A 15,305-nucleotide genomic window follows, 5' to 3' on the forward strand; every position below is an offset into this window, starting at 1 on the left:
TATTTATCTTTGGAAAAATAGAAAAATTTCATATGCTATAAACAAAAAGTTTTAGAAAAATAATAAATTAAATTTTACAAGCACAATAATATTAACAAATTAATTAGATTACTTTTTCTTACTGTTGAAAAGACAATCGAAAAATTATTGTATGAAATGGAACATTATGTAGCAATAGCAAGCATCACTTCTAAATAGAGTGCTGCCAAATTTTAGCCAGATCCATCAAGTGGTTCCATTTTTATCGTTGATTAAAGTGAACAAGTTTTGATTACTGTTAACAATGAAAAAAAAGTGAATTTCGAACGGTGATAAAACATTTTTATTTAAAAGGTGTCATACCGAAAGAAATCAAAGCTCAGTTAGATACAGTTCATGGTGTATCTACCTCTTTGTTTGCAATTATTTACTATTAGCTAAACGAATTTAAACATAGCCTACATTGACTGCGTATTAACATCGTTCAGACCGTCCTGTAGATAAGTACCCTGGAAATGATCGATAAAATCCACGATATGCTGTTTACAGACCAAAGAATAAATTTGCGTGAAATAGTTGAGGTCACAGGGGTTGCAAAAGTTAGTCATTTCTATTTTTTATAAGAAATTATACATGAGGAAAATTTCGGCAAGATGAGTGCCGCGTTTGCTCTTACAGTACAATTGCAATCGAGTGGTGGTCGCTGAGACCCTGTTGGCGCGTATACACCGTAATACGGACGACTTTCTGCGTCAATTCATTCATACGCGCATAAAAATTGGTATTGTGTAGGCATACGCATGATGAGAACAGCGAAAAGTAAAAGAGGTAATGGCAGAGTGACGTGAAGACGTATTAAAAAAGTTTTTATGGTTTTCGGGTCATAAAATATTATTTTCCCAGGATTTTTGAATAACTTGAAAGATCATTATACAACAAGAAAAATCCCTCCCATCACGTTACACACCTTTTACGAAAAGTAAAAACTAGGTGAGTAAGCATTGAAATTTTACTACTGTGTACATATTTGTAACGTCAACTTTAAAGAATCCTTGATTCTAGCTAATCTATAATATTTTACTGTAAGTCATTAGTCTTCATACTCGCATCTGATGGGGATCTGGAAGATTTCTGAGCGTATGGCTAACTTAGATAAATACGACTTCATTTGCTTACAGTTATCTGCTGAAAGAGAATGCCTCAGAAGCAAAAATAAAGATTGTATCGGTGACATGACAATCTTCGAGTTTATTGAATTAATATATGCGTTATATTTACATCAGCGTCCGCGTCTACTTATCATAGTAACCTGCTGCTAATGATCTCACAATACTTACATATTTATCCCACCAGGTTTTCGGTGTGTCACTGTATGCAATGTGAGGAATGAGAGAGAATAAAAAGGTAAAAAAAATACTTACGATGAGGCACTTTTCGTGATTCTCAAGTTTTGCCTCTACTTTTACATTTCTAATCTTGTATGGCTCAATCAGAATGCTTACCTCGCCACGTGAGTCCTCTCTGTCTTTCAAAATGAATCGCTACCATTTAAAACTATTACAATCAGATACTGAATGTGGATTTTTTGCTGACGTTCGCAGTCTTATCCATAAACACTCAGTCACTACTTTTTTTGTCGCATACTATCACGTAAATCTTATAACTTTTTCTTCAGAACCCAGCAATCTTTTCTAGCTTACAATGTTCGTAAGTATCAGTGATCTGCACGAGTGGTTCCTTTCGCTACTCGTGTGACACTGAACTTATGCGTTTGGAGAATTATCTCATTAATAAAGGTATTTTAAAGGGAAAGGTGCGGAAGGCTCTTTCGCTCCACTGCATCAGTGACGATGGGCCTCGTCACGAAGTTGGTGTATAAGATGCTAATTCGAGAGGAAGGGAATGACGGGCGCACACAATAATTACTCTCGATAACCTTCAATCAATTTTATTACTCATTAAGATTCATAATTATAAAGAGAGACAATTCTGATTTACGCGTCGTTCTCTGCGGCCGCGTGCCTTCGCTCGTGCGGAAAAACGCACGGGGACACGGTACAATACGTTGAGAGGAATTCAAAGGAGGGTCTCGCCGTTCTCGCCGCTCTCGCCGTTCTCGCGGATAATCACGAGTACCTCGACGCGTCGCGCACTTGTGAATAAAAAGAAAGAGAGAGAGAGAGAGAGACGACCTGACCTGACGAAGGCAGGAACTGTTGCTGTAACCGCAGGCAGGTTGACGGCAGGCTGAGATGAAATCCCTAATGCATTGAGCGTCAATGGAAAATTTCTTCTGGCCGCAATCTGCTCAGCGTCGTCTCAATTCTTTGTCTCTCCTTGCTTGACGATTCGTATTCTTATGGCACGCGTACTCTCGGCCGTCACAGTCGATCTTTTCCTCTCGAGATCTCGGCTCGAACTCTCTCCCCAACCACGCGCGTGCCTGATCGAGCAACGCCGGCGGGTTCGCTCTCGCGAGCGGATCTCCGCGAGTCACTCGCGCTCGCTCGTTCGTCACACGCGACGCATCTATTCCTCTCTCTCTTTTCTTCGCCGCAGCCGCTCTCGCTCCCAATTAACTCTCAATGATGATGCCCGGCATAAATATGGGCCTTAAAATAAAGCATTGCGAGCATCGATAATGGTTCTTGATTTCCACTATGCTCGCCAGCGCCACAGCGAAAGTCTGAGCTGCGGGAAAGAGAGAGAGCGAGCCAGACAGGGCCGGCCATTCCGGCCAGGGCCCTGTCACATCCAAAACTAGCAAACGTTCTTAAATCCCTTTTATACGGTTATAATGGCAACAAGGAAGTCTTTCGTTTCCAAATCAATCAGGGCTTGGGTTCATCCTAGGCAACCGTTACTTAAACAACCTACATTTTTTGTCCACCATGGCAAAGCTAGATCTGTTTGAAACGGCGGACTCTCTCTTCTTCTGATTTATGAGTAGACAAATCAGTTTTTCAAAGGATCTTTGCAAGGTAGAGCTGGTAGTTCTCACTGTGGCCGACCTGAGTAAATCATCTGGTCTATTGTCCAGATTGATAACTAGAGTTAAGGGTGATCTAGTTGGCAGTAAATTAATTTCATCGATAAACACCAAATTACCAAACCTTAACAAAGTATTTGATGTCAACTATTTAAAACGATTCTGGTACTCATGAAGTAATCCTCTGCTACCTGTACCAAAAATGATTGCGTATCACTAGTAACCAGTCGATAACACTTTACAACAGTTATCAGCCGGTTCGAGTAGAATGTGAAGAGATCCACCAAATAATATAAAGATAATTTATGTTTTGTCGATTAAAACGGATCTGTCGAAACATCTTGAGAATATCTGCATAGAAAACAAAATTATAAAATCATCGACGACTCAAAATAATTACAAAATACGTCTGTAATTTAAGTCAAGGATTCAGGTAGTCGTTGAGGAACAGTTCGCTGACCGCAGCCTGAGTTACGTTGAAAATGAACTAGATTCTTCTGATACCGTCGGCCTTGATAACCATAAGGTGAGTGATGTAATAACAGACGACCAAATCCAAATATGTATCTAGAATTTACTAAATGTACCGAAAGCCTCCGTATTCCCTCATTAATGCCACATAAGCCTGCTGCTAATCGGATTTTCGTAAAGAGCTTTCGTCACAACCTGACAGTCTAAATCTAGTGATAAGGTAAGATATAGCTACCTGAGGAAACTCTCCGATAAGTCTGTTGGTAATGGTTCTTACACTCTTGTTCTGAAATATTAATTTGAAACTTTAGCAAGACTTCCATTTATTCCCAAAATTGCTGTAATATATTCAAGAGGTTGAGACAATGGGTACCTGTAGCGTGGTCCGGAATTGAATGTTAAACTAGTGAAGGCGTAAAGGTAGTAGTGAGGAGGTGGGACCACTAATTACTCAGCTCAACATGATTCTTTGAACAATTTCACGATCCACCCAAGAGAATGCCTGGGTATATATATATCAGTTCCTTAGAATCAGTCAATATGATCCGTGATGTAGTAGTCAGGGTCAGCCAATGCTATTCCCTCCAGATACATCTAAATTCTTGGCTGGGCATATCTACTTGGTATCACAAATGTAAAAATAAAGTTTGAATAGACTTAAGCGTGGAGTTCATTTATCTAAAAGTCCTGATTCCTTCACTTTCACCATACCCACTTATGAGCGCATATAAGCGGTGCTATTATAAGATCTGAATCGTATATTCCGATATAAAGAAAGCTTCAGACCAGCGGTTCAAAAGAACTCACACCTGGATCGTATTTCCAGACTTTCGTTAGATAGTAACAGAAGCCGTTACGAGGAGCATAGTGTGAGCAGCCTTAAATGTAGACAGGTTACACTCAAAGACTTAGATGACTCGATAGTTTACTCGGCTAAGATGGTATGAGTATCCGGATTGCCAGAAATATTAGTGTATAGGAGGAGAATGTGAAACAAACGATCACACTGCCTCACTCCTTAGATATATATATCTGAGGATATACATATATGTGTGTGTGTGTGTGTTTGGAAAAGTAATATCTCGTGACGTACTCTGGTTAATTACAATTGAAACAGACACTATACTTCTTAACCAACTTCCACATATATCCGCAGAGTATGAAATATTTGAAAATGAATCTTTTAAGAAATATTTTCCTGAAATATCTCTTTAAGGTTTCTAAAATATTTTAGAAATATTTCAAAACAATTCAACATATTATTTCAAAGAAATGTTTCTCAATATTTAAAATATTATTTAAAAATATTTTGTTGAAATATTTCTAGAAGATTTTAGAAACATCTCCACGATATATTATTTTTTATTTTCACACGCAATATTTTAAAAATATTTCCAGAAGCATTTGGGTAATATGTGAGAAATATTTCATGTAATATTTCACTACTATTTTAAATGGTTCAATACTTGGATATTTGTCAAACTGTTATTTTAATTCTTGAATATTTTATCAGTTTTTTAAATATAGTTATTATTTGTTATTTATACAAAATTAAATTGAAGTGTTACTATTGAAATTAATTAACCTATAAAACAAGGAATACTAAATATAAATTATATGAAATATCCATATGAATTTGATAACAGAACATTTTTTAAATAATATGAAAATATTCAAAATGATTTAGTTACTTCATATTTTTTCAGTATTTTTGATGACGATACAATTATGTATAAAGTTCGATATAGTTTTCAATACTTAATTTCTGTTTAAATGTTAATATTTACAAAAGATGTCAAAAACATTGCAGCAATATGGTATCTGCTTCGAGAAATATTTTATTGGATGCATTATAACAATTTTTGAAATATTCTTGTAATATTTTTTTAAATATTTCTGTTATTATTTGCAACGATAGTTTTTAGAATATTAATAATTTTATTTGATAATTAGATACTTAATCAAAAAAATTAAGTGTTGCGTTAGCGTAATTAGTTAAGTATCAGCGAGCTACCCTTTGCGTCCGGGATTCAATCCCCGTTGCGAGTGAAATTTTTCTATGATTATAAATGTTTAGTTTAATAAATTTATTTGGTTATAAAGATGAATGAATAAATAAAATAATGGTTATATTCACTATCGTGAATAATACATAAATGTTTGTTTTATATAAAAACTGTACCAAAAGATTCCACAAAAAGTTTCTGATATATTTTATAAAACTTATTAGAAATGTTTCGTGAAATCTTTCTGAAAAGTTTTGTGAAAATATAACATTAGAGGTAAGCATACATTAATAGGTGGAGGTTAATGCAGCATATCTTTACGCAGGCAGTAATCGCTACAGCTTTAATGAGTCTCGGACTGTCATCAACCTCCCCGTAGGATGATTCGAGTTTTATAAATAATTAAAACTTATGATAAAGATAAATTTTTTTTTATTACTTCCTAAGAAACTTTACAATCTGACATTAATGTTTATACAATGAGTAAATTTGTTAATACATCGGACAGTTACATGTATAGCGGCCGAGTACTCCACTGAGTAATCTGACTTTTATTTACATTATACTTGATTCATTATATTTTGTTTCACTTTTCTTTATCATTGATTTATAAGTTTATGTTTTATGAGTCTCATTTTGGTGATAGCTGTTTTCAAAAGGTTGCTGATAATATTGTTGGGATGGTTTTGAATCCTCGTATTGTAGTTTGTGTAGAATTTTTTTATTTCTTTTTTTACTATTGGAATCTGCAAGTCATTCCTGATTATTTCATTCGGAACAAGCCATGGTTTTCGCACTATATTTCGTAATACTTTTAATTAAAATCTTTCGAAGATTTCAATGTTCGAATTTGAAGCAACGCCCCATAATTAGATACCATGTGTCCATACAGGTTTGATTACCACTTTGTATAGCAATAATTTATTTTCTATTGATAACTCCAATTTCCCTACAGTGAGCCAGAACATTTTCCTCAATTTCAGTCCTAATTGCTTATATTTTGTAAATATGTGTTCTTTCCGTGTTAGTCTCCTGTCGAAGTTGATGCCCTAGTATTTGACTTTGTTATTTTGTGGAATATATTTATTATTCAGTGTAATGGGAGGGCAGATGTCCTTTCGTCGTGTGAATTTCCTTTATACTGATTTATTTTCATTTACTGCGATTCTCCATGAGTTTAGCCAGTATTGGAGTTGACTGTCTATGTAATGCTGGATAGTTTTGGCTGCTATTTTTGCCTCTGAATGTGATGTTAATATGGCCGTATCATCCACGTATGTTGCTGTGGTGATACGAGATCTGGCTATTAAACAATGAGACTGCGCACCTAGACGGTGCCCTAGAGGGCTGAGGGAAAAAACGAGTAGTGCGTTAGATAGCTAGATACCTTGTCTATTCATGTACCAAAACACGTTTTCTTAACGATTATAGCAACAGAACTCTGCAGATCACATCTACAAGGCAACCTAGTCAAGGCGACATCAAGGCATACATACAAAAAGACCTCCAAGACGCAGGTACAGAGAGGACAGTACGAGAAAAGATCTAGTATAGTTTTTTATGATAGCAACCGATAAAGTTTAACCGGTCTACAACCTACTTCTTTGTTACGCTAGCTATCCATTTTATTTATTTTACATTGTATCTTGATTCCTTGAGTACTTAACTCAAGGAAAGACGCGATTGTGTACAATTAAATATTTTATTTTGATGATTTGCATCTGGTGGCTTATAGTTGAGTTTTAATATATATATTATTCTAATTTACATATATTATGGTAATATACAGGGTAGGTCATTGTATAAGATCTATCCAAATTACTCCCCCTAGATAAACTTTCGCAACAAAAATTTTTCAGAATTTGCTTAGCTTCGAGGAGGGAATAGTTTGATGACTTTTCCTTTGACTTTGGAGATCATGTTCAAAGAATATTCAAGAACAACTTTGTTTTTTTCAATGGAACTCCTATTTTTTACTTCGGATACGAGAAGAGTGGGAAATTCTACGTTAAAATAAGGTAACATAGTCGCGGTAAAATTGATCGTCAAGATTATGTAGAGGTCAGTTCTATTTTTTTCCTTAATTTGTCCGTGGCACCTAGCAATTAGTGAAAAAGATTTGAGACAAAAATAGATCAACAACAGAGAACACATTCGTAGGACATTGTCTTTAATGTCATATTCAAGTCCACTTTGTTTTTTTTTTTTTGTAATAGGAACCTTTATTTTCAAGTACGAAATCAGAAAGAGCAGGAAATTCAAGTTTATCTTATATGATTTAAGGTCATTGAGATGTTCATTAAGAAATATGAAATTAAGATATTATTTTGAATATATTTTTTTTTATTATGCGTGGATCAACATTTTGTCAGTATAAACTGAAGAATCATAAATTAAAAAAATAGAAATACAAAAAATTTATGCATTCATTTTCAACATTAAAGAAAGTAAGTGATACTATTTTTATTACAAAACAGAAGATTATATCTATGGAATTAAGTGTTCTAATATCCCTTTATCATTGTTGATATATAGTTGAATTCGTCTTTGGAAGCTTTGAACAGTTGATGATAGAACCTATTTTGGAATTGATTTCCATGCATCAATTATATTTGCTCAAATTCCTATCTATCTATAGGAAAGTTTGAGGTTTAAGAATCTTCTTACTCTTGAATTTGTGTAGACAGGTGTATCATCGCTAGTACCACATTCGTTGCCTAGTGAACAAGTCAATATCTTCTAAAAAATAAAATATATTATGTCGTAAGAAATGTACATATCTTTGTAAATTTATGTTTCCAACAAAATGGCAAGGCCTAATTAGATAGCCATTAACATTATCACACCAAACTACGAAACTCCAGTGATGTTATCGATCAATTTCACGATTCAATGTCAATTTTAGTTCTCCATTGACCAATAATAACTTTTGTGTCGATTCAATTTACTGTGTCACTATGAAACGTTGGTTCGTCAGAAAATATGACGTAATTAAAATGTGGATAAAAATGTGAATTGCGATTTTACATTTCTTGGGCCAAATTGCAAAAATTAAGTCTTTATTGGAAATCTCCAAGTGTTAACCTCTTAGTTAATATTATATGATAAGGATAGAATCGATAAATAGTCAAAATTCTTCAAACTGTACTACGTGGATTGATTGATTGCACTGCAATTGACGTCTACACAAATGCGAGTTCAAATGAATCCATACTAATACAGTTAAGACTATTGCATGATCTTATTCGGGTACGTTATCATGATATCTTGTCACCTTACTCTACGTCGATGCCTTTCACATTTTTCTATCCTAGCAATCGTGGTATCTGATGGATGTTAACGTTAATTTGGGAACCGTTCTCGATTAAATTTTGGTGCCTCACGATAGTTACGATGATATTCACCGAACACCAACAGAATATCAATTATTTCATTACGAGTATAATCTTGCATGTTTTGACTAAGTTTAATTAAGCATTAATATCACGTGTAGACAATAGATGTTACAAAAAGATATGTAATAACACACTTTGAAATAGACCGTTATATAATATCGTTTGTTGTAAAAAGATAAGCAGTAAAGTAACCAAAATATGAAATATATTATGAATTTTTTAATTTATCGATGCTCCAAAAAATGGTTCTTTGAAAGATTTGCCAATATCTAAAATGAATAATTCAATTAAAAATTATTTAAAATTAAAAAGAAAAATTATTACATAAAATTTTAAGTAAAACTTGTCCGATTAGTAGCTTTATTTTTAGTTTTATTCACTAAAGTAATGAATCATTAATGATTATTAAAACTTAGTTTTTCCACGCGAATTAGCCATAAAACGTTTGTTTTGACTTCGAAAAATTACTATAAGAGTAAGGTCAAGATTATTAACACATATATCTTTAGAAGTCAAGATAATTTTTTCTGAGTTTTTTTCTACTTAAGCGGTCTCATCTCGTCATTGCAATATATTCCTAATTGCAAAGCTGATTGTATAATTTTCCCTTGCATGTGTTACTTTTGTGAAAATACTGACCTTCACGTGACCTTTGGGAGACAAACGGACCCCATACACAATACTTAATTTTAACGTAGAATTTTCTACTCTAAATCCGTTCTCAAAAATAGAGATTCCCATTTTAAAAAAAGTTGACCTTGAAAGTCTTTAAACATGATCTCTAATTTCAAAGGTAAGGTCATCAAAATATAACACCCCGCAAAGCCAAGCAAGTTCTGTCTAAAACATTTTTTGGAAAAATCACCTGGGTGGAGTAATCTGGGTGCATATTTTGAAATGGCCCATCCTGTATAATATACATAATCATTTGAATAAGTAAATCTTTAAATAAGAAAACCTTCTGAATCAATGCTTTTGTAATTAACTTACTATTATTATTATTTTATTTCTTTTTATTTTATTTTTTTTAAGTCATTGTTAACGTTTGAACCTTGAGGTGAATAAACGTGTTAAAACTGCGCTCTACCGGAAAAGTCATAGTTATAGCAATAGCATATCAAGTGAAGTGATAGTTAAAGGTGAAACACATTTAAACAGAACCACAAAACAAGACGGCCGAAATGGCCACAAAAGTAAGTGATGATTCGACATCCAACAATAAAGATAAACCTGGAGAATGGAAAATCGCTTCTAATAAAAGAAGTCCAAGCAGTCGAAGCAGTCCAGGCAATGAAACACAAATTATTCAAACTATCAAACAAGCAAAATTAGACTACTGGCTAAGTAATACAAGAAATAGATTCAAAATACTACAAGATGATAAAGAAAATAATCATAGTGAAAATGAAAAATCAGGAAGTAACGAAGCAAACAAAACGATAAACAAATCCCCCCGATCTTTGTTTACAACGTAGAAGATATCCAATCGTTAAAAAAATTATTAAACACAATAGCCAAAAATAATTTTACACTAAAAGTAATAGGGCAAGATAAAATTAAAATTCGACCAACAATATCAGACAAGTATCTCCGGATAATAAATGCGCTGAAAGAAAAAAAAACACAATTCCACACCTACTAGCGTAAAGAAGAAAAAGGTTTCAAAGTAATTCTAAGAAGCATGCTTTCGTCAGTTGATACTGAATAATTGAAAGCTACCACAGAAAATCACGGACACAAAGTACTAAGTATTCATAACATAAGGCATCGCATCACAAAAGCGCCACTACCGCTCTTCACAGTTAAAATTGAACATGATTATAAAAGTCAGGACATTTACAACGTAACCAAACTTCTTCACACAGTAATCAAATTCGAACCACCAAACATAAAAAGAGAAATTCCTCAGTGTCAAAACTGCCAAGTGTACGGACATACAAAAAATTACTGTTTTGAAAATGCAGTGTGTGTTAAATGTGCTGAATATCATAAAATCAAGGAATGTCCAGTCAAACAATAAATTAAAGATGTAATATGTGCAAACTGCAAAGGAAATCATACAGCAAATTATAAAGGTTGCCCGGTACGTAAGCAATTACAGCAAAAATTATTTCCCAAGTTGCGTGAAAGAACATTTCAAAATAGCACACAAACACAAATAATCACAAATGTAAATTCAAATCCAAATGACAATAGAGTTAGACCGAACACAATATACGCACAGGTAATAGCTAAACATAACGGCCAGATTGAAACGGAAACACCAAAACAAACAGCAGTACACACAGAACAAAATAATGGCAGTAACGATGAAAAGTCAATTAATAAACTTGAACAATTGATGGAAAAAAAGACGCAAACAATGGACATATTATTAAAATTAGTAACCACACTTATTAATAAATTAATATAACCATTGCAACGATTACCGAAAATCGTTCGACTCGCGCGAGGTTAATTAGCGGCTGATCGAGAAAAGCCGCGATCGGTTCGCGAGAGAGAGAGGGCGCGTAGGGGCAATGACCGGGAGGGGAGCGTTCAACAGGCAGTATGACTGTGTCACTCAGTCCGCCTGTATCGTGCAGCTAACCTTTGTTTCCCGAGCCGTTTAAGTTTTCGTGTGGTGGTGCTAAGGCGAACAGTGCGAACTTTGGTGCGGTGTGCTGGGTGCAGCAGCAGCAGCAGCAAAAGTAGCAGCAGTAATAGCAGCAGCAGCAATAGCAGCAACAGCGGTAGCAGCGACAGCAGCAACAACAACAGCAGCAACAGTAATCGCGGCGGTGCGGCGAGCAGCGAAGCGGCGTTTCAGCAGTTTGTTGTTCGGATACAGTTGGCCACCGTATCCTCATCGTTCTCGCGGTAGGTGCACCTTCCCCTTTCTATTATTGTTAATAGCGTGCGATCCCGCGCAGCGTGCGCGAGGAAATTAATTGTTGCGTGCGAGCGGTTAGTTCGCGGTGACCGCGATTTTCTCTCTCTCTTTCCCATACGGCGTGTATTGTCATTCGCGCAAGAGTGCGCAAGACTCTCGGCAGATCCCCCGTGTATTCGATTTTATTGAATAAATCAGTTAATCGTCATCATTAAATCAAGTAGTCGTTATTGTGTCTTTCCTTTGTCCGGAGGTCGCGTCTATATTTGTTGACATTCGATTCGAATTCGCCGGTAGCTTAGCACGGATCACGCGGATACCGGTAGGCGGGAATCGTCAACGGAGTTTCCAGCAGCGGCCGCGCGAGCGCCACTAAGCAAGGGCGACAGCGCCGCCAAGCGGCGAGTTGGGGGAACCCAACTCGGAATAGAGAAGAGACTCTGCGCAGGCGCACTCCGAGACAAGGTAGGTTGATGTGCTTTGAGCACATAGATAACTAGGCGTCGTTTAGTAATTATATAGATACGTTCCAGAGGTATTATAGACTAAACGGCAGCCTGTTACACCATGTAAAATCTAAAAATTGCTATCTGGAATGCAAATGGCCTTACGAGAAGATACCTCGAATTAAAAGCATTTTTAATTCACGAAAATATTGATATTATGTTAGTTTCAGAAACGCACTTTATTAGCAAAAATTTTCTCCATATACCAAACTACTCAGTACACAAAACAAATCATCCACTCGATAAAGCACACGGAGGTATTACGATTCTAATTAAAACAAATATAAATCACCACGTTCACAAACATACTAGTGAAATCTTCCTTCAAGCAACTAGCGTAATCATCAAAGATAAAGAGGGACCGATTACAATATCAGCTGTTTACTGTACTCCAAACAAAACAATCACAAAGGAAAAATGGACAGAATTCTTCAAAACACTAGGAAACCGTTTTATAGCAGGAGGGGATTATAATGCGAAGCACCCGTGGTGGGGATCTAGATCAGAAACTCCAACACCCAGAGGCAGAGTACTCTATGAAATACTACAAAAAAATAAATTCACCCGATATCCACCGGAAAACCAACATACTAGCCTACAGACTTAAAAAAGCTCCCGGACTTGATTGACTTTGCAATAGTAAAAGGGATAAGCAAAAATTATTTCGAAGTGGCATCATGCCTAGATCTTAGATTGGACCATTCGCCGGTAATAATTACTCTTCACCGTCAAGTACACATCAATGTAAACAAACACATAAAAGTGAACTGGAAAAAATATGCTCTCTCCATAGATGAACGTATTACGTGTAATATCCCACTTAAAACAACTAATAATATAGAAAGCTGCATAAATTCACTCAACATACTCTTATCTAACACCATTAATGACTGTTCTACAATAACAACCAGAAATAATACGCAACGAATCAACTCCTCTAGAATAGACAAAAAATCAAAGAAAAAAGATCACTAAGAAAAAGATACCAAATAACCAGATCAAGTCAAGATAAATCAAAACTCAACAAAGCAATCAAAGTCCTAAAGAAAATGCTACAAGAAGAAAAAAATACCCAAACACAAAATTATCTTAGAACACTGAGTCCAACAGAAGCAACAGACTATTCACTATGGAAAGCTCAAAACGACTTAAAAGAACAACAAAATATATACCGCCTATCAGAAAACCGGATGGTGACTGAGCGAGATTGGACGAGGAAAAAGTTGAAACCTTCGCAAACCACCTTAGCACTATATTCCAGCCACACCAAAGAATAATTACCGAACGGGAAGAAAGAATTTTACTAGAAGTATCTGATGCACAAGATAGCACTCCGATCAAATCGATAAAAATAAAGGAAGTATTACTTATTATTAATAATATTAAAAATAGAAAAGCTCCCGGATTTGATAATATTACGGGAAAAATGATTAAAATGCTACCCAAAATTGCGACAAGATACATAACGATTGTTTTTAATACATGCTTGCGTCTCTGCTATTTTCCTTCCCAGTGGAAAGTAGCTGAGATTATATTAATACATAAACCTGGAAAACAACCAGAACTGTTAACGTCTTATAGACCGATCAGCCTTCTACCTTCACTATCAAAAATTTTTGAGAAACTAATAATAGCTAGAATCACTCCAACAATAGCAAACAGAAAACTTATCCCCGAGCATCAATTCAAATTCAGGAATAGTCACTCCACGATTGTGTGTGTGTGTGTGTGTGTGTGTGTGTGTGTGTGTGTGTGTGTGTGTGTGTGTGTGTGTGTGTGTGTGTGTGTGTGTGTGTGTGTGTGTGTGTGTGTGTGTGTGTGTGTGTGAGCAGGTTAACCGAATAGTGGCTGTGGCTAAGAAGGCGATAGAGGACAGAAAGCATTGCACTAGAATATTTCTGGATGTCGCACAAGTATTCGGCAGAGTGTGACACGAAGGATTGTTATGCAAGCTCAAGAGATTCTCCCTTTGCGCCACTACGAGCTATTTCAGTCATACCTACAAAACAGAACTTTTCAAATCAAAATAAACAAGTGTAAGTCAAAAAGTCATCTAATAAAGGCAGGAGTATCACAAGGCAGTGTTCTTGGCCCAACGCTATATCTGTTATATACCTCTGACCTACCAATATCAAATAACATCGTGACAGCAACATATGCAGATGACACAGTAATTCTATCTGTACAACCAGAGGCAACAACAGCATCCAAAACAATTCAAAATTACATAGATAATCACCTCCAAAATTGGCTTAACTCGTGGAGAATAATAGTTAACGAAAGTAAGTCAGTTCACACCACATTCACCCTCCGTAAAAATACGTGTCCATCCATTACACTTAATGACAAATACATACCGCAAAAAGACCATGTCAAATACTTAGGCATCCACTTGGATAGAAGGTTGACTTGGAAACAACATATATTTACAAAAAGAAAACAACTAGGATTAAAATGGAGAAAAATGTATTGGATTATTGGAGCAAAATCCGAGCTAACAATCGAAAACAAACTCTTGTTATACAAAGCAGTACTCAAGCCAATCAGGACTTATGGCATCCATTTATGGGGAGCCGTTTCGAACTCGAACATCGAAATACTAGAAAGGTATCAATCGAAAGTCCTACGCAGCATAACAAACGCGTCTTGGTTCGTGCCAAATGAGATCATTCGAAAAGACTTACAGATTACAACAGTAAAGGAGGAAATAATTAATTTCTACAAAAAATACCACACCAGACTGCAAAACCACTCAAACGAACTTATTAGCAAACTGCTCTCTGAAGAGATTACCAACGCTAGACTTAAGAAACATAAACTGATGAACGACGAAATAGATTAAGTTAATTACGCAAAAACTGTAAACAAAAACAGCATACTCACTGGAGTGTTCTGTTATTTAGATTGTGTATGTCAAGTAGTAGAAACATTTGCTTATTGTCTTTGTAACAGACATTGTAACTTATTGCCTGAGCTTATTGTCTTTGTGACAGACAGCTTATTGTCTTTGTAGACAGATTGTAAATTTATATGGAGTTAATGAAAAAAAATTTTTTTAGGGTCGAAAAATAGGTGAATTTATTATAT

The sequence above is a fragment of the Phymastichus coffea genome, unplaced genomic scaffold (genome assembly GCF_024137745.1).
Source record: "Phymastichus coffea isolate CEN01 unplaced genomic scaffold, Cenicafe_Pcof_1.1 PCOF00007, whole genome shotgun sequence".
Lineage (NCBI taxonomy): Eukaryota > Metazoa > Arthropoda > Insecta > Hymenoptera > Eulophidae > Phymastichus > Phymastichus coffea.